Source organism: Callithrix jacchus, chromosome 15, assembly GCF_049354715.1.
Source record: "Callithrix jacchus isolate 240 chromosome 15, calJac240_pri, whole genome shotgun sequence".
NCBI classification, from domain to species: domain Eukaryota; kingdom Metazoa; phylum Chordata; class Mammalia; order Primates; family Cebidae; genus Callithrix; species Callithrix jacchus.
In genome coordinates, this window is record NC_133516.1 from 4,587,806 (window position 1) to 4,615,340 (window position 27,535).

A 27,535-nucleotide genomic window follows, 5' to 3' on the forward strand; every position below is an offset into this window, starting at 1 on the left:
AATCACCCAGAACAAGGCCTTGCACATGTTTCCTAGAGACTTTGTGGAAACTTAGTGAATGTTCCCCAACAGATCTGTCACAGAAACTGTAAATACTGCCCCTTGTCCTTTTCATACCTCTTGCAGCAGTGTCATCCAGGAAGGTTGGAAACCACAGGATATACAGGGGCCCTATTCTCAGCATATCCCAAGAAAACTCTCTCAGTGTCTTTTAAAGTTGTCAAGGTCCCAGTTCATAGCAGTTCCTCATAAAATGCTAGTTCCCTTTGCCATCCACTGGACTCACTCCTCATTCTATTCCCCAAAAGTGAGAAGGGCGGGCTGTGTCACAGCATTTCTAGCCAGGGGAGGGCATCTGGCCCCAGCACGTGAATTTAAGCCCTTTCCAAGCTGTAATAACCACCCTCTTCTTTTCACAGGGACTAAACTACATGGTCAAGAATAGTAAGTCATCTTTTTCTGTTCTTCTCATTGCCTTGTTAATCAAGTGACGGCCTGGTGACAACTTCTGGAAGAAGCCCTGCCATGTCACTCCAGGTTCAGGTTGTGAGCTACAGCCATCAGCAGGAGGGATCCTGGAAAATCATGGATACATGCATCTGCACTTTCTATCAAAAGCATTCATTATGCAAAAGTCAGGAAGGGAGAAACAAAACGGTCATGGGATTGTGAAAGTATTCCCTGGGGTGCTGCCCTACTGGATCTATAATGTAATTTGATTTGCCACAGCTTGTCACTGTAAAGTGAGAGACAGCTGTGGTGTAGATTTTGTTTCACTTTAATTCAAAGAGGAGGCACATATTCAAGTGTCTGAGCCAATTAGAGACCTCTGACATATAAAAATAAAACAGCTCTTACTACAACCCCATCCCGCCTGTGCCCTCATGCCCAATCACAGTTTCATCTCAAAATCAAGTTGTGTACTTTGTCTTCTCTCCTAAAATACCCTTTAGACTTGAGAGGTTTGTAGTGACCCCAGTACACATTAGAACAGAGAGAACAGGGCAATGAAGCTGAGGATGCAGCAAAGGGTCACAGTCCCCTGAGCTGTTTGCTATTTAGCTGTCTGTACCCGCTGCTGGGGCATACATCTTCACTCTAAGTCTCTGAGTGCTGCTCTTCCCTGGCTGCCAGGTACCTGCCTGGATGACAGCTGGATCCACCCTCAAAGCCTGACCTCCTCCTCCCCAAAAGAGCTGCAGATTGAGCTCTGCTTTGCCCGCACCCAGCAAGGAGACCTGTTCCTCATGGCTCACATTGAATTGATGCTGCAGACAGACGGCGAGTGGGCCTGCCAGCAGGACCCTTGGGGAGTCTCCCTGCCTCTGAGTGAGTCCACAGACCCACCTGTTGGCTCTCCCAGTCAGGCTTAGTATTGGGCTCCCAGTCCTATGCTCAGACAGGAGGGCTCAAACTTAGTATTGTAAGAATCCATCATTTCAAGCGTTAATGCTTGTCCAGTGTTTTGGATATTAACCTGCAGTGATGCCTTCCTATCACCCCAGTCCTCATGAAAAAATGTCTTCAGCCTAACATTTTTAGCACCCTGGGGAAAAAAAGCAAGTGGTTAATTTTGTGACTGCAATAACAAAAATGAGGTCGAAAATGGCAACATGTTTGCCAGCCTGTTTGTTCTTTTACTTTAGGGGACACTTTTAAAACATCCTGGCAGCCTATTCAGGAATAGAGAGTTAATGTTACAGAATTGGGGCAACTGGGGCAAATGAGCACCAGCCCCATGTTTGTGACCAGTGCCTGGGGGAGTTCCCTCTGGAAGTCCCCAACCTCAGTGTTCCTGCTGACTGCCACAGCCTGGTGAGGATGATGGCACGGCTGTGTTTGACACCCATGCCAGGCTGTCATAGCCCTCACCACAAATTTACAAAGCCTTTTCTTCTAGATGTGTGTAAAGTGTCATTTTTCCTTGCCCAACTGGTAAATAACTGTCTGCAATTAAGTACGCAGAGAGCAAGCTGAAAGGGACAGGAAGTGGGGAGCTGGGTTAGACAGGCAGATTTTCTTTCAAGAGTGAACAACCATAGCAGGCAGGTGGTGACACACCCAGCACTTGTCATGGCTGAGCTGTATCTGTTTGCCTCCTCTTCTCCTCTGTCCTCCAGTCAGCATCCTGTATCTTGAGGGCACAGAGTTATCTGTCCTACAGCTAAACACCAATGAACGTTTGTGCATCAGGTTCAAGTTTCTGTCCAAACTGAGGCATCACCACAACCGGGTAAGAAGACTCCTGAGTGGATCATGGTCCGCTGATGACACCAGTACAGACTTGTCCCCAAATTCATACCCTGATTTAGAGTGGTGAAGACCCAGAGGTGCTGAGAGAGTCTGACAAATTCCATACAGCAGCTTCAGATGGGCAGAAGTCAACAGAGAAGTGGTGTGGCTGTCGTGAGCAATAGTAAGGGACAGAGTGTATTTTAAAAGCTTTCCTGACATACCCCTGCCTTTTCTTTCCCCTTTACTGAGCTGTTTATTCTGAAAGAAAGGTGAATTGGAAGACAACTTCCACAGCCCTGCCTCCTGGCATCTTTGTGTAACTTTGTATGACATCTTTTCTGTGTAACTTGGATTAAGCTGGGGTTTACCCTCAGGAAAAAACTTCCCAGACCAAAGAGCTGCCCCAGGTGGGCAAATGAGCACTCTGCAGCTCAGTCTCATGTGGCTGCACATGGCTACATGGTGAAATGTTGATTATTTTGTGAGTTTGTTTAAAACAGTGGGTCCCAAAGTGTGCTGCCTAGATCAGCAGCCTCAACCTCACCTGGAAACTTGTTAGAACTGTGTGTTCTGGCTGGGCATGGTGGCTCAAACCTGTAATCCCAGCACTTAGGGATGCGGAGTTGGGCAGATCATGAGGTCAAGCGATGGAGACAATTCTGGCCAACATGGTGAAACCCTGCCTCTCCTAAAAATACTAAAATTAGTTGAGTATGCTGGCGTGTGCCTGTAGTCTCAGCTACTCAGGAGGCTGAGACAGGAGAATTGCTTGAATCCAGATAGGAGAGGTTGCAGTGAGCCAAGATTGCACCACTAAACTTCAGCCTGGTGACAGAGTGAGACTCCGTATCAAACAAAAGAAGAAAAAATATGTGTGTTCGGTGGCCCCACCCCAGACTTCCCAGGCCAGAAATTCTTAAGGTGCGGTCCAGCAACTGCTGCCTAACTGCCCCTCAAGTATTTATGATACAAGCCTTAGTCTGAAGACTGCTGGTTTAACTCAGCAAACAGCCACTTGAAAACAAGTTAGGTCTCTCATAGACACAAGCAGCAAAGACAGAACCCCTCTCTGATGTTAGATTAAGACCCCCAAACTTGGCTGCTGTGTGATGATGAGAACCAGGTTTCTCCATCCACTCAGAAGTGAAGGATCCCTGGCCTTTACTCCAGGGTAACTAGAATGGGGGTTGGAGTTGATACCTGTAATCTCTACCACCCAGAAAATAACTCAGCACAAATTCAAATATCTCTGCAACTAAGGTGTCTGCTTGCCCAGGGCAAGTGAGTTTGTCCTCCACACTTTTTTACCCCAGAACATTCTCAAGAGATCCCTGGCTTTCCCATTTAATGAGGAAGAATCATTTGACAGTCTTTACCTGCCTGTGTGCAAGATCTCCACAGCCTCAAGTCCTCTGGCTCAGCCATCTCACACCCATGGTTCTAGAATTTGAGAAGCCTGGTGGGGGGGGGCAGGACTGCTTTCCCTTATTCATTGTCTGCTCAGGAGGCCAGATCCAGGTTGCTACTGTGTTTCTTAACAGGAAGAGAATACCAGAGGAAACAGGACAAGGATACTGATTTCCCTGACTGGGTTTTGCTGTGGTAGTTGCTTTATTCTTATTTTTGGTTGAATGTTTAAGAGTGGGTGGGAATGAGGCTCTTTGCACATAGATGGGTGAGAGAGGTACATGTAACCCGTCCACCTTCCCTTCCTGCCTTCTCTTCAGTGGCATTTTACCTGCAGCCACTTCGTGATTGACCCCAACCAGGAGTATGAGGTGACCATTCACCACCTGCCCAAGCCCATCTCTGACAGGACCCAAACCACCAGTCCAAGAATTTCCTCATTCCTGGTAAGAGCATCCTCCCAAGGCATTCCCTCACCACTGAACTCTATGAGAAAGAAGAAGCAGGTGGCACAGATGCCAGCCCCCTAACTCAGAAAGGTAGTGGCTGGCATTGCCAGCGCCTGGGACCCACAGAATAGAGGCCAGAACTGGGAGATCTTTGGCATGTGCTTCAGCCTCCACTCCCTGAGGCAGAGCCATTCTCTGCTGGCACAGCAGTGGACATTGGCCCAAGAGCCCACAAGTTTCATGAGAACTGGAGTCTCTCCCTCTACCTAGAGAAGCACCCGTCCTGCCCAGAAAATAGATAACAGCAAAGCCGCAGACCCCTTGTGGAGAAGTTGCAGCCTCTGCCTGAAGCCTGGTGCAGCCCCCATGGCTTGCTCTCCTCCTCCCACCTTGCATTTTCCCTGCATCATGCAACACTCGCCCAAGGCATGGTGCTCTCCTTCCCACACCATCCACCCTGCCTACGGTTACTGCTAGGCTTTTCTTCTCAGGCATCCTGTGATATATACAGGCACCTTCTACTTCCTCGTCCTCCCCAGAGGCTCAGCTCTTACCTGCATTTCTCTTTTTTATTTTAATAGAGGCAGTCTCACTTTGTCACCCAGGCTATAGTGCAGTGTTGCTATCCTACCTCACTGCAGCCTGGAACTCCTAGGCTCAGGCGATTCTTTTGCCTCAGCCTCCCTATAATTCTCAGTGTTCATAGCCAGATGTGTCAGAAAGTCTGCTTGATAACAAAGTCTGGGTCTTCTTCCCACTTGTAGCAGCTCCAGAGCCTCACAAACTGCTTTGCATATAGCAGGTGGTCCGGAAATGCTTATTAAGGATGGTGTTGACCTTCTTCATCCTGGGGACACCCTGCACACATGCGTGTGCACACACTCTCAGCTTACCCTGCTCTGTGTCCCCGTGTGTGGCTCATCACTCCCTGGCAAGGCACTGCATGCTGTGTGTTTGCTTTCATTGGTCTTTCCTATGGGCTTGAAGTCTCCAGGGAGCAGGGCTTTGTCCTGTTTACCACTTACTTACAGTGCTGAGAACAGGGCCTGGTGCATGGCTGGGGCCCATCAGTATTTGTTGAAGGAGTCATTCTTCTCAGTTCTTTCTTCCTTCCTAAAGCGACTGGCTGAGTCCCTGTCCCTCCATGCTGATTCATGCCTGTCGTGTGTCTTCTCAGCCTGGGCAAATATGGGCAGCCAGGGACAATAAGCTGTGCTGGACAGAGAGGAAACCAAAGGGGACCAGGTTTGCTTGGTCACCCACAGCAAGCTCAGGAGGAATGCACTTGAATTGGGAGGGCTCCCTGAAAGATGATGATCAGGCAAGCAGGCTAGTGCCCATGCCATGGTGGGTCCAGCCCCAGAGCTCACACTGAAGGGGCCATCCGTGGATAGGCTCCCAGGGGAGAAAAGATAGCTGTTCTGGCGTCAGGAGTCTGGAAGAACAGATTTCTGAAAGCAGAGGCTTCATGAGTTCCCTTTTCTCTGCGTCAGCAGGCTGCAAGGACACCAGGATGAAAGGAACTGCACCGTGCATGAGGGCAGGTAACGGGCTGCCCAGGAGAGCTGCACACACACGCACACACTCCCACTCCCATGCCCTTTCTCACTCCCAGCCTGCGTGTGTAACCTTGGCAGGCAGTCTGTGGGACCCTGACATCATTGTGGAGACCCTGGAGGCCCACCAGCTGCACGTGAGCTTCAACCTGTGGAACGAATCTACCTGTTACCAGATTCTGCTGCTCAGCTTTTTACATACAGAGAACCATAGCTGTTTTGAGCACATGTACCAAATGCCTGCAGTAACTGCTATTTTTGACCCTTCTAAGCTCAGAACCACCCTCCTAGCCCCAAGTCTCTTCTCTGCTAGTCTGACAGAATTGTGTTGCCAGAGCTTGGAGCTCATGCTGTGCTTACTCCGTAGTGGTCATGGTGCCCTTTTTCTTCCCTGGTGATCTGATGGTTGATAGAAAGGCAGTTGACTCCATCCTGCCCATGATTCAATCATTTTCCTTCTTCTCTCCTCCACAGGCTCCCTTGTTCTCTTTTCGTTTTGCTGTGTTTATTTCAAAAAGGATTTGATGATTTTTAAAAAAATGTGGAAATAGAGATAAAGGGAAACTAAAGGAAATAAGTGCCTCACACCTGTAATCCCGATACTTTGGGAGACCACAGCAGGCTTGAAGTTGGAGTTGGAGCTGCAGTGAGCAGTGATGGAACCACTAAACCCAACTAGGGGGACAGAGTAAGGTGCTGCCTCCTAGAAACAAAAAGGCTGGGCACAGTGGTGCATGCCTGTAATCCCAGCACTTTGGGAGGCCAAGGTGTGTGGATCACAACGTCAGGAGTTCAAGACCAGCCTGGCCAAGTTGGTGAAACCCCATCTCTACTAAAAATACAAAAACTTAGCTGGGTGTGGTGATACATGCCTGTAATCCCAGCTATTCAGGAGGCTGAAGCAGGAGAGTTCCTAGAACCTGGGAGGCAGAAATTTCAGTGAGCTCGGATCATTCTTTTGTACTCCAGCCCAGGTAACAGAGTCAAAAAAAAGTAAATTAATGAAATAAAATAGGCTGGGCATGGTGGTTCATGCCTATAATCCCAGAACTTTGGGAGGCCAAGGCAGGTAGATCACTTGAGGTCAGGAGCTCAACATCAGCCTCGCTAATATGCTGAAACCCCATCTGTACTAAAAGTACAAAAGTAAACCAGGTGTGCTGGCACACACCTGTAATCCCAGCTACCTAGGAGGCTGAGCAGGAAAAGTGTGCTGTGTGGGTCTGTACAACTGTTGTAAGTGAACACAGATTTGTAGCCCCAATTTCCAGCAGTGAAAGCAAAGAGGGCCTTACCAGTTAATAAATGTACTTACAAATTTACAACAAACCAGCTTCCATGCAAAAATTGAGTTTTTTCTGGAACAGAAACCTGAAAAGCATTTGTCCGCTGGCGTTCCTAAGAGGTGCCCTGGAAAGCTCCTCCTTGGCAGAGCCAGAGCAGGTTCTCACCCAAGTAGTCTTACTCATCCTTGCCTCCCTCCTCAGCACAGACCACCGGAATTCCACCAGCGATCCAACATCACGTTCACTCTATGCAGACTTAGAGGGTGCTGTTGCCATCGAGTGCAGGTGAGTGAGTGTGGTGTGGACAGATGCAGAGAGCAAAATGGGTGAACAGTGTGGTGTGGAGGAGTGAGGAGTGTGCACAGGTGGAGAGTGGTGTGGATGGGAGTGAGGAGTGTACACAGGTGGAGAGTGTGGTGTGGATGGGAGTGAAGAGTATGCACAGGTGGAGAGTGTTGTGGATGGGAATGAGGAGTGTGCACAGGTGAAGAGTGGTGTGGATGGGAATGAGGAGTGTGCACAGGTGTGGAGTGGTGTGAATGGGAGTGTGGAGTGTGCACAGGTGGACAGTGTGGTATGGATGGAGAGGGGAGTGTGTACAGGCAGAGACGGTGGTGTGGGGGAGTGAGGAGTGTGCACGCATGGAGAGTGTGGTGTGGATGGGAGTGAGGAGTGTGCACAGGTGGTGAGTGTGGTGTGGATGGGAGTGAGGAGTGTGCAAAGATGGAGAGTGGGAGGATGGGAGAGAGAAGTGTTCAGAGGTGGAGAGTGTGGTATGGACAGAGAGAGGAGTTTGCACAGATAGAGTGGTGTAGGGGAGTGAGGAGTGTGCACAGGTGAAGAGTATAATGTGGATGGGAGTGAGGAGTGTTCACAGGTGGAGAGTGAGGTGTGGACGAAGAGGGGAGCATGCACAGTCTGTTTTTTATGCTGGTGTACAGGGAGGGCTTGTGCTCTCTCTGGCACCTTCCAATGCTGGCAGTGAGAATTCCTTGCCTGTTGAGACACTGCCCCTGTCTTTCTCTTTTCTGATTCTCCCAGCATCATCTTGGCAGGGGTCCTCTGACTGTTCGCCCCTTGCTGGAGGGAGACAATGGCCCTTAACATGCCCTCTCTGCCTGCAGATCCAGCCCTTCTTCAGCAGCTGCCTTAATGACTGCTTCAGACACTTTGTGACTGTTTCCTGCCCAGAAACACCAGACACTCCAGGTAGGAGACATGCAGGTGTCCAGGGCCATGCTGGGAGTGCAGGTGGCTGAGGGCCACCAGCCTGGGCTGAGGCCTGATCTGAGTCTGGGAGGTGGTTTGGGAGGAGAGTTTAGTTTAACTTGTAGGTCTTTAGGTCTGAAGTGTGGAGTGGGGTTTAGAGTATCACTCCCAGGAGTTGGAGTCCTGGCTGCCTTTCATTAGCAATGCATCCTCAGGCAAAATTCTTAACCTTTCTTACCCTCCACTTACTTGACTGGAAAATGGGGTGGTTTTTAGCCTATAGGCTAGTGCTTTGCCATGCACTGAGCACACGGCTCCAACATGCTGTCCATGTTTGATCCTCCCTCATTGTGAGTGAGTCATCTACTGTGAAGTAGAGGATTTCCCCACCCTAAACCCCAGGTTCATGGATGAGGAAACTGAGGCACAGTGATATTGAATAACTTGTCTAAGATCACACCCCAGGGACACTGTTCAGAAGTCGCATGCCCTAACACATGGGAGGCTGCTGCCAGAGGCTCCCAAGAAGGCTGAGACATGGGGCCAGGCTGGAAGGAGACCCAGACTCCCAAGGAGGAAACAAGGCATCTCTCCTTAGACCAGCAGCTCAAGTCCTTGTCTCTTGTAGGTGGCTTTATTAAGTTGAGGCTGCATCTAAAGTACCTGGTGCAGGGTCAAGGTCATGAAGGCCATTAAGGGATGTCAGTGGGGGTTTTGTGATGACTGGGAAGAGTTAAGAATACTCTTTCCCCCTTTTTATTGTAGAACCAATTGAGGGGTAAGCTCTGATCTCTGTAGGGCAGCAGCCCTCAGGGACTATTCCCCAGGGACCACGTGAGAGTGAGAAGTTCGTGCCTAACCCAGGCAGACTAGCCTGAAGGAGGCCATCTGGGGTGGTGGGGATGTGTGCATAAGTGAGACCGTGGTTTGTCAGCCAGAAGGTAGGGGTTTGAGACCATGGTTTGTCAGCCTGGGGTTGGGTTGAGAACATGGTTTGTCAGCCTGGAGTTGGGTTGAGAACATGGTTTGTCAGCCTGGGGGTGGGTTGAGACCATGGTTTGTCAGCCCAGAGCAGGGGGTGAGACCACAGTTTGTCAGCCCCTGGGAGGGGGGCATGGTGAGACCACGGTTTGTCAGCCCGGGGGTGAGTGAGACCATGGTTTGTCAGCCCAGGGGGGGGTTGGCCATGAGGGTGCAGGGTGGTAGACCATGGTATGTTAGTAGCCAGAGAGGACAGAGCCTGAGGCTAAGGATAGGGGCTGGGGCCCTCAGGGCTGGCAGGGCAGGCCTGGGCAGCACTCACACTGTTCTGCGCACCACAGACTACATGCCCCTGTGTGTGTACTGATTCATCATGGGCATCTCCATCCTGCTGGTGGGCTCTGTCATCCTGCTCATCATCTGTATGACCTGGAGGCTACCCAGTAAGGGCTGGGGCTCTGGCCGTCCCTAGCACTGCCACTCACTAGCAGGACAAATTGCTTTATTCTCTGAGCCTCAGGTTCTCACTTGTAAAATGGAAATCACAGTGATACCCATGTCAGTGTGCTGCTGAGTGAGATAAGGCATATGAATTCTTAGCGCAGAACCTAGAACCTGGCATGTGCTGTTCGCACAGTGTCAGTTAGCTACCATTATATTTGTTGTTATTAAATGAAATATTAAAATCAACAGGTTGGAAGGAGCCAGGTTGAAGTGTTTTTGTGTCAGGAATTACCAGCCAGGCAGGTGGAGCAGCCTGAACAACCCTGTCTTACAGCCCCCAGATGTGTACATCTGAGGTCAGAGAGAATAGCAAGGGCCAGTGTCAGGTGATAGAGAAGGTCCCAGCTGCCCTGAGCCATCAGGGTAGACCCCAGCCCCACCTCGTTAGCCTTGTAGTCACAGGTCAGTTACTTAACATACCATGGAGTCACTTTTCTGTAAAATGTGCTGATAATGCTTCCCTCTCAAAGCTGTGATGAAGGTTAAATGAGTAGCTGAGGAAGGTGCTTGCTGGGGGAGATTAGTACATACGAGTCTCTTCTCCTACCTGCAGCCCTCTGCTGGCATGAGAGGGCCTTTGGGGGGTTCTGATAATGGCTGGTGCTCTATAGGCTGTGGAGCTCTCTAATGGTGTGCAGGGTGCTTTTCATTTCGTTTCTGCTGTTGCTTCTGTTTCCCAAAGTGTACCACATCCCAGGGTGAAGGCAAGGAGGAGCCTCACTGGTTATTTGGCTGTCTGATGGGTCTAGGGAAGAGCTGAAAGGGCGAGGATTGAGATTAAAATTCTAAGTCACTTGTTCAGTAGTCTGTGGGTCTTGATTAACCCAGCAGTCACCAAGGAGTTAACTCCCACAGAGCAGTTTTTTTCATCACATCTCTGAGGGGAACGATTGCTTAAGTATGTGGGTTCCCCTTCCTCACCCCAAAAATACCAGGAGGAAATGTCACAAGTGGCCCAGTGGGGAGGCTTCTGGAAAGAAGTGTGGTAAGATGCATGCCTTCTGCAAGGGCTTCTGGGGAAGAGCTTTCCCTCAGGTGGACTTAGTTTAGGGTGGCCAAATTTCAGGGACATGAGGCAGAACAAGACCATAGTGAGGAGCCAGGGTGGCCCCTCCAGCACTGTTCTAGGGATCCCAGCTGTGTCAGTGCTACAAAATAACAACTGTGACCCCAGCTGACCACGTGCAACATGCCAGGACATTACATACACACACTCATTTAATAGTCATTACACAAGAGTAAACACAGACTCACTGCACAGAGGAAGAAGCTGCATTTCAGAGGCACCAGTGACTGCTCTGGCCATGTGCTTGTAGCGGCCGACCCAGGATTCATGGCTGTGCGGACACCTAGCATGGCCTCCCGGCTCAGGTCTGCCCCCTACACTTGACCCTTTGTCAGGGTGAGGCACATGCCCTGTGAGCTGGTTTCTGTTTCTCTTCCAAAGAGCCACTCCAGTATCTTTCTTTTCCTTTCCAGAGCCTGCAAGCAAAAAAAAAAAAAAAAAAAAACCAGTAATGACACCAAACACACCGGTCAGTATTTCCTGGTTTGTGTGTTTGCTTATGTTTAAAGCAGTGGAGGGGTCTCCTGGGATAAGTGAATGGGTTGCCTCCTGTCTTCTAACTTTCAAGCCCCTTCAGGAGACTCTACCTTAGGCCCCCCACTTCCAGGACCCCACTCAGAAGGGCCCCTAATAACAAGGCCTGGGTGCCATTTATTGAATCAGACAAGGAAAGGCAAGTGCACCGTATTTTGTGAAAAGAGGTCCTCCCTGGAGGAAGCAGACCAACAGGGCTGGCTGCTTTTTTTCTTTTATTAATTAAAGCGCAGGCTAAAGACCAAATAGGAACGTGAGAGATTCTTTTCCCCACAAGGCAGCAGACTGATTTTCATCAGGCAGCCAAAGGTAGAATACTAAATCTGGATTTTTCCAGCAGGCCTCAGTCACTTTCTCAAGCTAGGGAGAGAGCCAGGCTGTGTCCTGGTCCTGGCCCCTCTGGGGCTGGCAGGCACAGAGCTACCCTGGGCCCTGAGGTAGGGTCAGCACGTGTGGTCTTGTTTCCTTATATGGCCTGCCTAATGCTGACCTGACGCCCCCACCACTGAAGCCCAGGAAGGTCTGGATCATCTATTCAGCTGACCACCCCCTCTACATGGTCATGGTCCTAAAATTTGCCCAGTTCCTGCTCACTGACTGTGACACGGAATTGGCCCCGGACCTGCTGGAAAAGCAGGCCATCTTGGAGGTGGGAGTCATGGCCTGGGTGGGCCGCCAGAAGCAGGAGATGGTGGAGAGCAACTCCAAGATAATCATCCTGTGATTCTTTGGCACGTGTGCCAAGTGGCAGGTGCTCCTGGGCCGGGGGACGCCTATGCAGCTGTGCTGTGACCATGGGAAGCCCATGGTGGACCTGTTCACGACAGCCATGAACATGATCCTCCCGGATTTCAAGAGGCCAGACTGCTTCAGCACCTATGTGGTCTGCTACTTCTGCGAGGCCATCAGTGAGGGTGATGTCCTGACCTGTTCAGTGCAGCACCATGGTACACACTCATGGACAGGTTCGAGGAGGTGTACTTCCACATCCAGGATCTGGAGATGTTCCAGCTGGGCCGCATGCACTGTGTTGGGGAGCTGTTGGGGGACAACTACTTGTGCAGCCCAGGCAGCAGGCAACTCCGTGCTGCCCTGGACAGGTTCTGGGACTGGCAGGCCAACTGCCCCAACTGGTTCAAGCATGAGAACCTCTTCCCGGCGGATGACCAGGATGCCCCATCCCTGGATGAAGACCTGTTTGAGAAGCCACTGCTGCCTTCAGGAACCGGCATCATGAAGCAGGTGCCCCTGGTCCATGAACCTGGGTCCCAGGCCTGCCTGGCAGTAGACCTCCTGGTTGGGGGGTAAGGAGGAGCAGCAGTGGCGAAGCTGGAGCCTCACCTGCAGTTCTGTGGTGTTCCCTGCAGAGGAGGGCACCCCAGCAGCCACAGTGGAGCCCGGGCCCCTGGCTGACAGTGCTGCTGGCTGGCTGGCGCTGGCTGGGGAGGATGAGGCCTGCTGCTGGGTGGCCTGGGTGCTGGATGAAATAGTATCCTCTTCCTCCCTGTGGACCCTGAGGACTCATCCCTTGGCAGCAACCCCATGGCATCTGCCAACCTCCTTCCAGAGGATTTGAGGGAGCAGCTGGAAGGCTTGATGCTCATGCTCTTCCAGCAGAGTCTGAGCTGCCAGGCCCAGCGTGGCTTCGGAAGACCCACTATGGCCCTCAAAGACCCACACACACCCTGCGAGTAGGAGCAGTGGCAGTCGGTACAGTCTGACCAGGGCTACATTTCCAGGAGCTCCCCACAGACCCCCGACAGATGTCTGCCTTGCCACTCTCCCCTGAGAGACAGAGAGGTGCACAGGTGCCCCCTGGCCCAGGAGGGAGGTTTTGTGCTAAGGCACAGAGCTGCCTGCCGCCTGGGCTGCACAGGGAGTCATCCCCTGACAGCTCCCCAAAGTGGTGCATGCGGCCTAGCTGGAACATCTCCAGGTCCTGGATGTGGAAGTACACCTCTTTGATCCTGTCCATGAGCACGTACCACAGTGCCGCACTGAACAGGATGGGACGTCGCCCTCACCACTGACCTCGCGAAAGTAGCAGACCACGTAGATGCCAAAGCAGGCTGGCCTCTTGAAGTCCGGGAGAATCGTGTTCATGGCTGCAGTGAACAGTTCCCCCGTGGGCTTCCCATGATCACAGCGCAGCTGCACAGGCACCTCCCAGCCCAGGAGCACCTGCCAGTTGGTGTGCGAGCGGTGGAAGCACAGAATGATCATCTTGGAGTTGTTCTCCACCATCTTTTGCTTCTGGCGGCCCATTCTGAGATGGCCTGCTCCTCCAGCAGGTACAGGGCCACTTCCATGCCACAGTCAGTAAGCAGGAACTGGGCGAATTTTAGGACCACATCCACCTAGAGCCTGAGGAGCCTCCAATGGCAGCTGCTCTTCTGCCAGCTGCAGGAGAACTTGGGCTGGGACATGGTGGGGTCAGAGTCAGAGAGGCTCTGTGCCTGAGGGTGGCTCCCCAGGAACCGCCCAGATTGCAGCCTTAAAGGAGTGTGTGTGCTTGTGGGTACACATGTGTTCATCTGTGGGTACATGTCTGCATTTGTATTTGTGTGTGAAGTGTAGGCTTTAAAATGTAGGTGTCTGGATTTTCATCCCAGGCATCCCCCTGAACTTTTTTTATGCAGCCGTCTGGTTATTTTCTATTCCCAGGGGAATCCACACAGCCTATTCCAATGAGCTAATGGCAGAGTATCCTTGAGGCACCATCATTCATTGATTTATTCATTCATCAAGCATTTATTGTGCACCTAATATGTTCCAGGCATTTGAGATAACATGTGACATGGCCCAAGCCACCAAGAAGCTTAACCTCTAGTGCTAAGGACACATTAACAAACAGAACGGGCCAGCACAGTGACTCAAGCCAGTAATCCCAGCACTTCGGGAGGCCAAGGTAGGCTGATCACTTGAGGTCAGGAATTCAAGACCAGCCTGGCCAAAATGGTGAAACCCCATCTCTGCTAAAAATACAAAAATTAATTGGGCTTGGTTACACATGCCTGTAGTCCCAGCTACTTAGGAGTCTGAGGAAGGAGAATTGCTTGAACCTGGGAGGTGGAGGTTGCAGTGAGCCAAGATTGTGTGCCACTGCACTCTAGCCTGGGTGACAGAGGGGTACTCCATATCAAAAAAAAAAAAAAACTGGATGGTCACATGAGATTTAAAAGCTAAATGACTAGGTGTGGTGGCTCATGCTTATAATCTCAGCACTTTGGGAGGCCAAGGCAGGTGGATTGCTTGAGCTCAGGAGTTCAAGACAGCCTGGACAACATGGTGAGACCTCATCTCTACCTAATTTTTTTAAATTAGCCAATAATGGTGGCACATAGTACATATGCCTGTAGTCCTAACTACTCGGGAGGCTGATGCAAGATGATCACTTACTTGAGCCCCTGAGGTGGAGGCTGTAGTAAGCTATAATGGTACCATCGCCCTCCAGCCTGGGCAACAGAGTGAAACCGTGTATCAAAAAATAATAAAAAAAAATAGAAAGGTTGAGTGGACGCCTGCCTAGGGACATGAGCATGCACAGGAAAGACACAAGGCCGGGGGGGAGGGTCTTGGAGGAGACACCTAAGCCAAAGGATTGTGGGTGGGGAAGGAAGCAGCCTGTGGGTAAGTGCTGGGAGGGAGTGGAGTGAGCATGTCTGGATGTCACCTGTGCTCATTTATAGGCAGAGAGAAATGTGGAGGTGAAACAAAAATCATCCTGTAGGAAGGTGAGTTTGAAGCCCTGCACCTGGACGCATCCTGTCAGCGGGGAGCTGTTGGCCATCAGTGGGGAGCCATTGGCCATCAGTGGGGAGCCATTGGCCATCAGTGGGGAGCTGTTAGTGTGCAGGATTCTTTAGAGCAGCTGGGTGGGAGCTCCCCTGAGTTCAGGAAGCCATGGGGTGCAAGGGCAAGGAAATGAGGGGTTGGGGGGAGCAGTGAAGATCTTGGCAGACATTGTGTGAGGAGAGCAAGGGGTGCTGCTGTGACTTCAAGGTCTGAGGTCCAAAAGCAGCATTTGAAGAAATGCTCTGAAGCCAGTGTTTGAAGAATCTGTCCCTGAACTACCTCCTAGGGGTAGGCTAGAAGGTTCTGGCTTTGGGGTCCTGAAGAACACATTGAGGTCCTGTCAGACACTGGAATAGGGTTCCCTTTATTCCTACACCTGAGTGCTTAACTATATTTTCAAGCTCCAGTGAGGAGGAGAGTATTTGGAAATGTGACAGAAGAGCAAATAGGACAGTTTGTATGTTTGATTGTGTGTACACACATACATGTAACTGAAAGATTACCAATAAAAGAGTGCATAAATTGTTAATCTGGTAAGAGTTTCTAGCAGTTGTTTTGAGTCACATATTGTAGGTCAGGAAGTTCCTAGTTGCAGAGTTTTTCTTGCAGTTGGAGTTGGCTTAGTGGCAGCAGGGCCACCAAGGTCTGTGTCCCAAACAGTGCATGGCTCATACTCCACCCAACAGCAGCAAAGGACAAGGCAAGAGAGAACAGCAGCTGAGGCCTCCCAGCCACTGGCCTTTTGGGATCCAACTCTCCTCCAGTAGTCCTGGAGAGGGGATTCATTGGGCTTGGAAAGCTACCAGGCTTTCTGTGACCTTTCCCTGGTTTCCAGTAAATACCTGTTCAAACTCCAGAGTACAGGCTACCATGGTGCACTCTTCCCTGGCTAGAACGCACGTTCCCATCTCCTGTTCTTCACAAACCTTGAATTCTAGCTCTTCTGGCCTTTGAGCCCATGCCAATAAATGTCCCTGATGGGCATTGCCCACTATCTCTGGGGGAACTTCCCTTGTTCTCTTAACAAATTTATTGGAATACAGTTCACGTACCATACAACCCACAATTGACTGTGCACAATTCAATGTGTTTAGTGTAGTTACAGTCCAGCAACTATCAGCACAATCTTAGAACAGTTATTACCTCCAAAAGAAATCCAGCACCCTTAGTCCCCACCCCACCTTCCTCATCCCTAGGCATCCCTTGGCTACTTTGATTTCTGTAGACTTGCCTCTACTGGACTTGGTATGGAAAGAAGTCATAAATTCTCCAGGGAACCTCCATTTGTTTTTTTTTTTTTTAAGACGGGGTTTCACCATGTTGGTCAGGCTGGTCTTGAACTCCTGACCTCAGGCGATCCGCCCACCTTGGCCTCCAAAGTGCTTGGATTACAGGCGTGAGCCACCACACTCAGCCACCTCCATTTCTTCTTTAGTGTCAGTTCTCCTCACAGTCCCTCCCCATTTCCTGTGCCCAGTCTCACACTGATCCTTGCTTATCCTAAATGCTAGAAATTCCATAACTCTAAATATGGTGTCTGCTGTCAGCCAAATGGCAAGAGCTTCAAGAGTGTGTATAAAGCCACACCTTTATTTTTGTATTATTCTGAACCATGGCTAATAAATTATGCTTCACCTGGAAATGTCTAAGAACAGATGCCCTCCACTCTGTGCCCTCCCACCTCTTCAACGCCTCTCCAAAGCAGAGTGTACATAGGTGGTTGGCTGGGAAAGAAGCAGCAGTATGCGTGTGCCCAGAACCTGCAGCAGAGCGTCTAACCATGACTGTGCAGGGTGATTGCGCACACAACCACCTAGCATGCTCCCAGCTCCTGCACAGAGTTTCGTGACTTTGCCTGCCTACTATCTTGATCCTTTTTGTTTTTTCTTTAAATAAATAATTACCTGGATTCAAAACCAGTTTCTCTTTTCTGTGTAGGAAGGTTCTTGAAGGTGTTAAGGATCTAAAGATGGGTGTATTTAGTCCCTGAAACATCTGAGCTGGGTCTCTGAATGCAAGGGTTCAATGGAGTTACTTCCTTCTTGCTTTTATTGTGTCTCGGTTTTTTCTTTTTAAGTCAAGATCTCTCTCTGTCCCAGCCTCAAGCAATCCATCCTCCTCAGCCTGCCCAGTAGTTGGAACTACAGTCACGTACCACCATGCCTGGCTAGTTTGTGTGTGTGTATTTTTTGTAGAAATGGGGTTACGCCATGTTTTCCAGACAAGTCACGAACTCCTGGGCTCAAGCCATCTGCCCTTCTCTGCCTCCCAAAGTTCTGGGATTACAGGCATGAGCCCACCAAGCCTGGTCTTTACTGTTTATCTTTGAAAATTAAATAGGGCATAAGAGAGAAGAAGTGCTTACAATACAGTGGGTAGTTTTAATTCTATAGCCTTTGGGCTCTGCAGTTGGTGCTCTCCTTTCTGAATACACAAGGGATGTGCAGGGCCCTCTTCTGCCTTAGTGCCCTGCCACAGCCTGGACTCCAGAAAGGCCAGGGGCACTTGAGGGCGGAGTGAGATGGAGGCTGCCGCTCAGCATCCAGGCCCTCATCCCACCAGTCAGGTGTGTCAGATACAAAGCCCTCACAGAGAAGAGGCAGCAGGGTTGGAAATTGGCCAACTGCTCATCTGCCCTAAGTGTGCAGGACAGGAGTTCTTGCTTCATGGGGTCTTGGGAGGCCTGCAGTGTCCTTGAGTGGCACCAGCCTGCTTCTGGGGCAGAGCAGTCTGTGCCCCTAATGCACCATTGAGCCTCTTTCCCTGCTGTTAGGTATTGCTCTCTCCCTCCTGTGTTTGCTTTTTCAGACTCTAAAAGTAATAAGCATTCCCATACTGGGCATCTCCAAGGAGCTCAGGAAGTGTCTGGCTGAGTAAGCAATGTACATTGTGGAAAAACGGCCACAATATGGATTCCATGGGTTATATTTTGCAGAAGACTATGAAGAAAAGCAACTATCCTTCAACCCGTGGTGCGAGCTGTTAAGATTAATTCTGTGCCCCGATGTGTTCCCCGCCGAGCGTCCTTCACTGTGAAATGGCCTCCCAGTCCATCTTGCCCTCTGCCTCTGCATGGCTTTCCATGCCCCATTGCCTCTCCCAGATCCTAGCACTGGGTGCACACTCTCGTCCGGTGCATTTAGGTTGATGAAGGCGGGTACACGCCCAGGTGAGCCAGCCTTGCCTGTGAGAGGAACACCCATTCCCTGTCTCCTGATTTCAAGGGTGCCAGGGAGCCTGGCCCAGCCCACCTCACCCTGGAGTCCTTCCCAGGAGGAATAGCCTCTTAGGTCATTGGCTGTAGGATGAGTTTGCTCACCAGATCCTTCCTCTCTGATGAGACAGGAAAAAGGAACATGGTGACAGGTAGCAGGAGGAGAGGAAGTGGAAAGGAGAGTGCATGTGACTGGCCCTTGTGCTTGCCTGCTCCCTGGCATGGGTGTCCCAGTGGCCTCCTCTGCCCACAAGTTCCATAAGATCTTCACAGAAGGTGACATCAGCCCCTGCTTTTTTACTAGAATGGCTGAGCTTTCATGGAAAAAAAGCTGGACCCAAGCAGCTGCCGATCACTGCATGCTGCCTGGAGCACAGATGTGGGAGTGTGCACTGGCTCCTCCTGACTGCAGTGCCACATTGTGCAAGCTACCTCCCCTCTTGGGGCCTCAGGAAAATAGAAAGCAGCCCTGAAGGTGGCTGTGAGGAGGGACAGGGCTGATGTGCAGAGGGCCCCACAGTCAACCACAGGCTGCGTTATTTTGTTCTTTCTTAGGGCCACTGCTCAGGCATACGCCTCAAGGCCCAGGTGTGGGGTGGGGTGGGCCTTCCCTAAGCATGAACAAGTCACTCTGTGCCCTTCTCCACTTGTCACAAACTGACTTCTGATATGCCTGGCAAACCAAAATCGGTCAGGGCCAGCTTGCTTCCCTAGAAGACATTTCTAAATATTCATAACATACTTGGTCAAAGCAATCATATTATTTTACATTTACTTCCGGGAGAAATGAAGATATGTTTCTACGTTGTTCTGTAATGATTTTGTATGTACATTCTGTTCCTTGTTGCAATTATACGTGTCACAGGGGAAAAGACCATTTCCCATGTGTCTTCTGTGGTTGCTCTTGCTTTATAAATAATGAAGTTCCAGGAGGCCAGATGACAGGCAAAGCCACAACTCACGAGAGGCAGAGAGAGCTCAGGCTCCCAGGAGCATCTACTCTTACCTCCCAGGATCTCCTGAGTCAAAGTCCTGCATCGCCTTTGGCACAGCCAGAAGCAGCAAGCTAGGATCTGTATAATACAGGCTGCCTGTGTACTAAGAAAACCTCAGTGTGTTTATTTAGATGCAGACCCAACCTTTAGACTTAATACTATCCTTTGTGTTAAAATAAAGCCAAACAAAAACACATGGCCTTGTTTCTCTTATTCATATGTAAGAATATGTGCTTCTGGATGGGACAAGAGTGATAGAGGAAGGCACAGTATTTAAAAATTAGTTTCTCAAGATGTTCCTCTTTGGAAAGCTAATCTTAGAAAGAAATGAGAAGCTGAGCATGGTGGCACACACCGGTAGTCCCATCTACTTGGGAAGTTGAGACAGGAGGATTGCTTGAGCACAAGAATTCGAGGCTGCAGTGAACTATGATGGCACCACTGCACTCCAGCCTGGGTGACAGAGTAAGACCCTAGCTCAGAAAGAAAGAAAAAGAAAGAAGGAAGGAAAGAAAGAAAAGTGGGAGAGAGAGCCCAGGGTGATAAGAAAAATCACTCTCAGACTGACTCCATTAAAGCTGAGCTGGCTGTGCCAACAAACCCTGTCAGATACTCACCTGCCCCAGGCCACAGCCTCACTGGTCCCCTGAGCCATATGCCAATGCCTAGAAGGAAAGGACCAAGATGTTCCCATAATGTTAACACAAACCTATAAAATAATGGAGAATGTCACCGTGACATTTAAAAACTTCATAAGGAAATCAAGACAGAAAAGATGTTAAACCACACAGGAAGCTTGTCACAAGTCTCAAGTTTTTTTATTTTCAGAAGAGAGTCTGGGTTTACTTTAAAAAGAAAAGGGAAAAAGTGATAAATGCTAGTGAGGTGCCACTTCCCTCCTTCCTCCAGGCTCTCACCGCCAGCTATCTCTCTCACAAACCCACAGATGCAGAATCAGGGCATGTTAAAATGGAACAGTCTTTAGAGAAGGTCTAGTCTTTTTTAAATAAGTAAGGATTTGGGAACTTAGAGAGGAATACTCTGACTGGCAGAAACATTAGGAGCAGGCAATTCTCATGATTCTGAGCCCAGGGTCCCGCTATGAATGATGTATGTGCTGGCATTGGCCTCGGGAGACAGGGAACCTCCTTGGCTGTCAAGCCCATGGGGAAATCTCAGGTTTGCCCCTGCACCAGTGATGTGCTAGAAAGCAAGGGAAAGGAAGCTTCAAGGGTCAGAATGAATGGGGCAAGGGAGGTGAGTGCAAGGGCCTGACCCTCTGAGCGCATAGTGCTTGACCCACATGTGTAAAACAGGGTGACTGGGGCTGAGTTGCATGCCTGGTCTCTGCCAGAATTGGGCTAGTTGCCATCAACCTCTTGGCATATCCAGGGAAGTGGCAACTCGTTGGAACTTATCACAGCCTCCCACCAAAATCTAACAGTACAGAGATTTTACAACCAGGGAGACCAGACAGGAGATGGCCATCTAAACAACAGAAAGGTGGAGGTCAGGGGGCTGGCCAGTGGCCAGCCATGTCTCAGACACAATGTCCTTTCACAGTTACTGAGATTAGGTATAAGAGAAACAGAAAAGCTGGAGAGAGGACATGGGAACAGGGAGCAGCTGTTGGTAGCAACCCAGGGCCCAGGCCCCAGAAGCTCAAGTCCAATGAAAGGAAGGGAAGAGACATCAGTGGGGGTGGAGGAAGAAGGCAGAAACAAACTAAATGTGAAATCCGGGCAGCTTTTGGGTCACATAGGGTGAGGAACTGGAAGCACAGATCGTGGATCAAGTGTAAACATTTTCTCCCACCCTTCCCTGCTCTGGGAGCATGAGGAGGCTCAAGAGAACTCTGGTCAAGCCCTCAGCCCCTCTTACATCTGTCTACAGGGTGTCTCTGTTTCAAGCCCCCAAGTGGTTGGGAGGTGCGCTTCAAGCAGGAGGTGGGGGCTTGATGAGTGCTGAGTTCATGTCCAGTGATTTGGCACTTCTGGCCCTCTCTGTGGGTGGTGCTGTGGACACTTCAGCTGTGCCAGTCTTGCCTCACACCCAGCCCAGAAGCCCAAGCTCTCCCTCTGGCCTCTGCTGGAGCTTTGTCCACCCAATGCAGAGCAGGGAATGTTCTGCTGCTGCAGCCTGGCTGGCTTCTCTCCTGGCCACCTGTACAGGGAGCATCAGGACTAGGGTTTTCAAGAGCCACAAACTCAAAAACTGAGAGTTGGAATTACCTTCAAACTTAGAGATCACTCATCTAACTTCTACTTTTATAATAGAAAACAGGCCTAGAAAATAAAAACAATATGTCACTCAAAGCCAGTGAGTGACACAATCAGAATTAGAATAACATCTTCCATTAATTCACCTAGGGTTTATTACACCACATAAAACTTCCCAAACATAAGAAGGGAGAAGGGGAAATAAAAATTCCGCAAGCGGTCAAGCATGGTGGCTCATGCCTATAAACCAAGGACTTTGGAGGCCAAGGTGGGTGGATCACCTGAGGTTGGGAGTTCAAGACCAGCCTGACCAACATAATGAAGCCCCCATCTTATAAAAAAAATATTCTGCAAGCTTCACCCCCATTGTGTCCTGTTGAGGATGGAAGTATTTTCTGGCCTTGTTCCCTGCTGTGCTCCTGCACCCTTAAAATATGTAAAAATACTTATCCTGCCTCAAAGATTGCAGGAGTGAAATTCCACACCAAGACTCTGAGCCCCCAGATGTCTCTTGTCATCACCCTCAATGAGAGGAATCTAGGAGGGAAAGTGCTGCAGGCTGCCTTGGCCCTAGTGAGACTCGGTCAGACCAGAGGCAGGAGGTCACCACCTCACTTTCTGATCTACACTTCCTAGAGGAAGGACAAGTGTGGAATGGGGCTTCCTGCTCTCCTGGGCCTATGGGAGGGTCAACTTCATGTCCATCTAGGAACCCCACCAAAGCTATTGCTCTAAACCCAGATCTGACCTAGTCGGCACCAAACCACAGGAAGGATAAGAGTTCTAGGTGCAGAGGGAAGAAGAGTGGGAGGCCAAGCCAATGGCTGATACTCACAGACCCTGTAATAACACTGGCACCCAACCCCAGCTGGAGCCAGTGGCCATGGAGAATGCAACTTCTGAGTATTTTGTCTCATTTTTTGCAAGCAGCATCAGTGCATGATGCAACAAAAGTTGAAAGCATGGAGGTAGAAATGCTCACTCACCCAAGAAAGGGCACAGTTTGGTCCTTAGAGAATGGATCCCCTCCTCCCTCTGAGCTAAGAAGAGAGGAGCAGGATTGAGGAAGATCCTGGGAGAGCTTCTTCCTTCAAAGGGAGTACCTGGGCAGCTCCCAGGGGCCCAGCTCTTCCTGGGAATTTATGGTCACAAATCCAGGCAGAAAAGAGGAGGGTGGTGGTAAGTAAGGTATAAGGGGCAGGGCCTCCCCAGATGTCCTACCCATTGCAAAGAGTCACAGGGTGGGTGCAAGAAAACAACACTACACACACAGAGATACATACACTTTGCATCTATCACCCAGAAGAAATCAAATAGACACATCAGTGGAAAGTGGGTTCTGGGTCAAGGCATGGGACAATGGCCACCAACCACAGCCTGAAAGAGGCCGGCACTTCTAAGTCAGGAAGAAGACCCAAGGCTGAGCACTTCTCTCCTCCTGATGGATGGCAATTAGAGTGAAGGTGGGCAAAGAAAGAAGCAGAGCTACCAGCTCCTAGGTCAGGATAGGAGTAGGATAGAAGAAAGACAGTAAGTGCGCCTAGCTCCCTCACCATTAACTGCTGGTCTCCCTCCAAGCGGTCCTCACCCCAGGGGTGCAGAAGGACACCCTGGACTTCAGCCTTAAAAAGGGTTACCTCTTCCAAACAGAGCCTGATCAAATCTGGGTGACAGAAGGTAAAAGATAAGGGAGTTGGGGACTCTCAACCCAAAACCAGGGACCCATGCCTTCACCCTCAATTCTAGGAGGTCACAGCCAGGGTGTTGACATAGCCATGGGCACCCCCGTCATTCTCCGAAATGCAATGGCCAGCTGGGAGCCTCCCTGAGGTGGTGGTGGAGGCGGTGGAGGGGCGGAGGGCAGAGCACCATAGCCCCCTCTGGCCTGACTCGGAGAGACCCAACTGCCCCAGTCCCAGCAGCCCCCCCAGTGCCTCCAGGCCTTGGCAGCTGAGAACAAAAAGGTTCTTGAGCATGAAGATGGAGAGGGGCTGCTGGTAGCTGACCACCAGGAGGCAGCACAGCGCCAGCAAGGGCACGTCCACCAGGCAGCCGCCCAGCAGGCGCAGAAGGAGGCAGCAGCTGCCGGACCAGAGGCCTGGCCCCCGGATGCCGCTGCTGCGGCAGCAGCGTTGAGCTCATAGAGCCAGAGCACTGGCAAGGCGAGGGTAAGGAAGTAGACGGCGATGAGCAGGTAGCGCAGGTGAGCGGGCAACTGCACGCAGACCTACCAGCATCAGCTCCACCAACGTGAAGCTGCTGAGCAGCTCCAGGCACGTGCCCAGGAAGCATCAGGCTGCAAGGTGCCACTGGGGCTGCAGCAGCAGGGGTCCGGCCAAGCCGGGCAGTGCGCCCGCCTCGCTGATGGCCCACACAAAGCTGTAGAGCAGGGGCACCAACAGCACCATGGTGAGGCAGAAGCCCATGGTGCCGAAGGAAGGGTGCAGCTCTAGGATGGACGTGCCCAGGATCAGCACCACCTTGGGCTTGAAGGCTATGAAATAGATAAGCCGGGCCGGGTAGGTGAAGGCGAACTCGCTCACTGTCGCGGCCACCCCCAGGCCGCCCCCCGCGCCGCCGCGCCCCCCCCCCCCGGTCCACACACCTTGGCCCTGGAGGAGGCGGCCAAGGGGGCAGGCAAGCGCAGGGGCGGTGCGGCATGGTGGTGGTGCGGGTGATGCGCGCTGCTGGCCGCACTGACCTGACAGCCCTGGCTGTTCTTGGCGAAGAAGTTGGCCCAGCCCACCACCACCAGCAGGTCCGTTACGATCCAGGAGCACCAGTACAGGTCGGTGACGGCGATGAGATACAGGTCCAGCAGGCTGCCCTGCGCCAGCAGCAGCACTACGGACAGCGCCTGGTAGCCCCAGCGGCACCCGGGACTCGGGCGCAGCCTCGGCGCCGATTCCTGCGGCCGGGCCAGGCCGGACGGCCGCAGCAGCAGCAACAAGAACAGCAGGAGGCTCCGCTGCCCGACCCGTCGCCGCCCGCGCCCCCCGCCGAGCGGCTCCTTGGGTCCTCGACGGCCCTGGCCGCGGTGTCCCCGCGGAAGTCCGCGGCTGTCATGCTGCAGTAGGAGATGGGCGTGGAGCTGGAGGAGGAGGTGTCGGAGGAGGAGGAGAAGGCGGCCGGTGCGGGGACAACAGGGGCGCCCCCCTGAGCTGGCAGCCCCGGGAGCGCTGCGTTGGGCACCAGTGGCTTGCTGACGCTCAGGCTCCCGTGTTCCTCCTCACGCTCAGCTCCAGTGCTGCTGCTCGGGGAGCCGCCGCCCTGGCTGCGTCTGCTGCTGCCTTCCCCGTGGCTGGCGCTGGTGCTGGTGTTACTGTCGCCGGAGCCTCTCTGGCCACGAAAGGAGCCCCCGCGGAGGAAGAGCGGCTGCAGCCGGGCGGTGGCAGGGGGTGGCGGGAAGGGGCCCGGCGCGGAGGAGACCGAGCGAGGGTGGCTGAGCGCTGGTCGCATTGTCCTCCGAGCGGCTCCGGAGGTCCCCCAGCTGCTCCCTCCCCGACAACTCCGGGTGGGCGAGGCAGCCGAGGGAAGCAGGGCCCGCCCCCTCCCCCGTGGTGGGGACTCGCACCTGGGCCGGGCGGCGGCGAGATCCGGACTGGAGACACTGGACTGGGCGAGCTGGACCGAGCGGGGTGGGAGCTGGGACAGGCGCGGAGCGGAGCAGACCGCGGTGATGGTGGGCAGGGTGGGAAGCGAGCCTGCCAGGAGGGAGGGAGGCTGGCGGCGGGGAAACCAGGACTGGATTCGAGGGGGAGAGGAGGCGGCGAGACCAGAGGAGGGGAAAGCGCTGCACGCTGTATCAGCAGGAAAAGGGGCAGAGGTGCTGAGCTTTAGAGTCCGGTGGGGAGCCCTGTGGCCTGGAGGAAGTGGAGGAGGTGTGGGCGGCCGCCAGAGCTAGACGACCCACCTTGGACTCTGAGGGAGCGCGGACTCCTAAGGAAGTGGCTGGGAATCCCACCAACTGCACCCCAGGGCCCCAGTGCCTAGATGGCTTCGGTGCCCCCAAGCTATGGACTCAGGCAACTGGGCGGGCTTTGCCCCTGGCCTTCTCAGCTCTGACATAGGCAAAAGGCAGCTTCCCTCCACCCTCCATCCACTGCCCTCCCCGGGGCCTATCCACCTCTCCCTAAGGCACTAAAGCCCGGTGGAGGAGAAAGGCCATGTTGGCAAAAAGGGCCAGGCAGCAGTCCCACACCTACAGTCCTAAACATCTGTATGCCCAGCACTGGGGTCACGAGCCATCTCAGGGATGACCCAGAGGATGGAGAAACACCCTGCCTAGGAGGAGAGGCTAGTGGTATCCACCCAGCGGGCTTCTCAAATGTTTTAAAAGCAGAATGGGACATAATAGGAAGATGTGTCTAGCAGAGAGGAAAATAAAGGGACATTTAGAAGTGTGGGCACTCCAAAGGGATGATGGTGAGGGTTACAGCCAGTCACGGTAGACAGAGACACCAAGGAAGAAATGTAGGTGGTAACCCTCCGTAGAAAGCTTCAGGAGAAAGGGCACAGCAGCTCACCCAAGGACTCATCCATGGCTGGGTCTGAATGTCCATGCAGCAGCTCTGGAAGGCAGAAGGTAGAGTGCTGCCTTTGGGGATTTAAGGGAGAAGGAAATGACTAGAGCAGTTCGGGCTGAAAAACAATCTGAGGCTCACCAATAATGGAGACATTCCATTCCCAGCTGCATGAAAGGAGACCAGGAAGCCTGCCTGGCCTGTTGGCCTCCACACCCTTTGGGTGGCCTGTGTCCTCCCTAATTTCATGACCTTTGAAGTGTTGCTGTGGGCTCATCTTCCCTAGGTAACAGCTTGCAGCATGACAACACTATGCAGTGTGAGGGAGCACATGCAGTGGAGCTGCAGGGCTTAGTCAGAGCCGCTTCTAAATCCACCTCTTGAATGAGGGTCAGTTTCAGGCAAATCTGCCTTTTCCAGTTCCCCAGAGTCTGCACAGCCAATCCCTGGTAGATATACAATTTAGAACCTGCACCATTTCTACCTCTCCTGAACACACAACCTTTGGAAAGCAGGCATGGTGGTGAAGGCAGGAGGAGCTCTGGGGCCGCTGTCCCAGCTGTGCCACTTAACATCTTTGTGGTCTTATCCTGGATATTTCACCTCACAAAGCTGATCTATAAAAAAGACCCCACCCCTACCTTAACGGGTTGCTGTATGAAGAGAGATCCTGTGTGTAATCTCTCTTTGATGACAGAGCCAGTCCCTGGCTAGGAGTCCATGCTCAGTTAAAGGTCTCCATGTCATCATCATTCCACTTAGCCTTAGCTTCCCAGGGAACGTCCACTCATAGCAGGGGCCACCAATGGCTGTTTTCTGGCTGGACTCTGAGTTCTACTCTCCCACAGCATTGCACTTTGGTAAGTGCTGGGGAGCAAAGCTGCCATGATTAGGAGCACTGATTCTTGGAGCTGGTCTTCACAGGCTTATGGTGTGAGACATCCAGGGTGCCAGTTGGGGCCAGGGTCCACCCACATGGAGCTGGGTGGGGATTGAATGGTCTAGCGGGTGCAGCCACCACTCATGGCAAGCAACACAGCAGGCCCAGAGTTATCAGAGCTAAGCCAGTCCAGGTCAAAAAGTGGTCTTGTTGGGGGTCTGCCAACTGCTAATGGGGGTGATTATGGCAGTTTCCCGGTCCCTTCAGGGAAAACACCAGCTGGCAGCTCACACAGAATCAGGCTCAGGCCTCCTGTACAAGTAAGCAAAGTGGTGGAAGAAGGAAGCAGCTGGTGGGGTGAAGTGGCTCATGCCTGTTATCCCAGCAATTTGGGAAGCAGAGGCAGGAAGATCACTTGAGGTCAGGACTTTGAGACCAGCCTGGCCAACACGGTGAGACCCCATCTCTACTAACAACACAAAAATTAGCCAGGCATGGTGGCATGCACCTGTAATCCCAGCTACTCGGGAAGGCAGAGGCAAGAGAATCACTTGAACCTTGGAGGTGGAGGTGGCAGTGAGCCGAGGTCACGCCATTGCACTCCAGCCTGAGTGACACAGTGAAACTGTATCTCAAAAAAAAAGGAAGTAGCTGATGAAGGAAGAGCTGGACTTCTGAGAGC

The 27,535-nt window shown here is 51.9% G+C and overlaps 2 pseudogenes; one reads left to right on the forward strand and one right to left on the reverse strand.

Annotated features, from left to right (window-relative positions):
• Nucleotides 1–1,142: 1,142 nt before the first annotated feature.
• Nucleotides 1,143–13,118, forward strand: LOC118142852 (interleukin-17 receptor A-like; annotated as a pseudogene).
• A 9,709-nt stretch (nucleotides 13,119–22,827) lies between these two features.
• Nucleotides 22,828–24,957, reverse strand: LOC144579636 (transmembrane protein 121B-like; annotated as a pseudogene).
• Nucleotides 24,958–27,535: the final 2,578 nt, after the last annotated feature.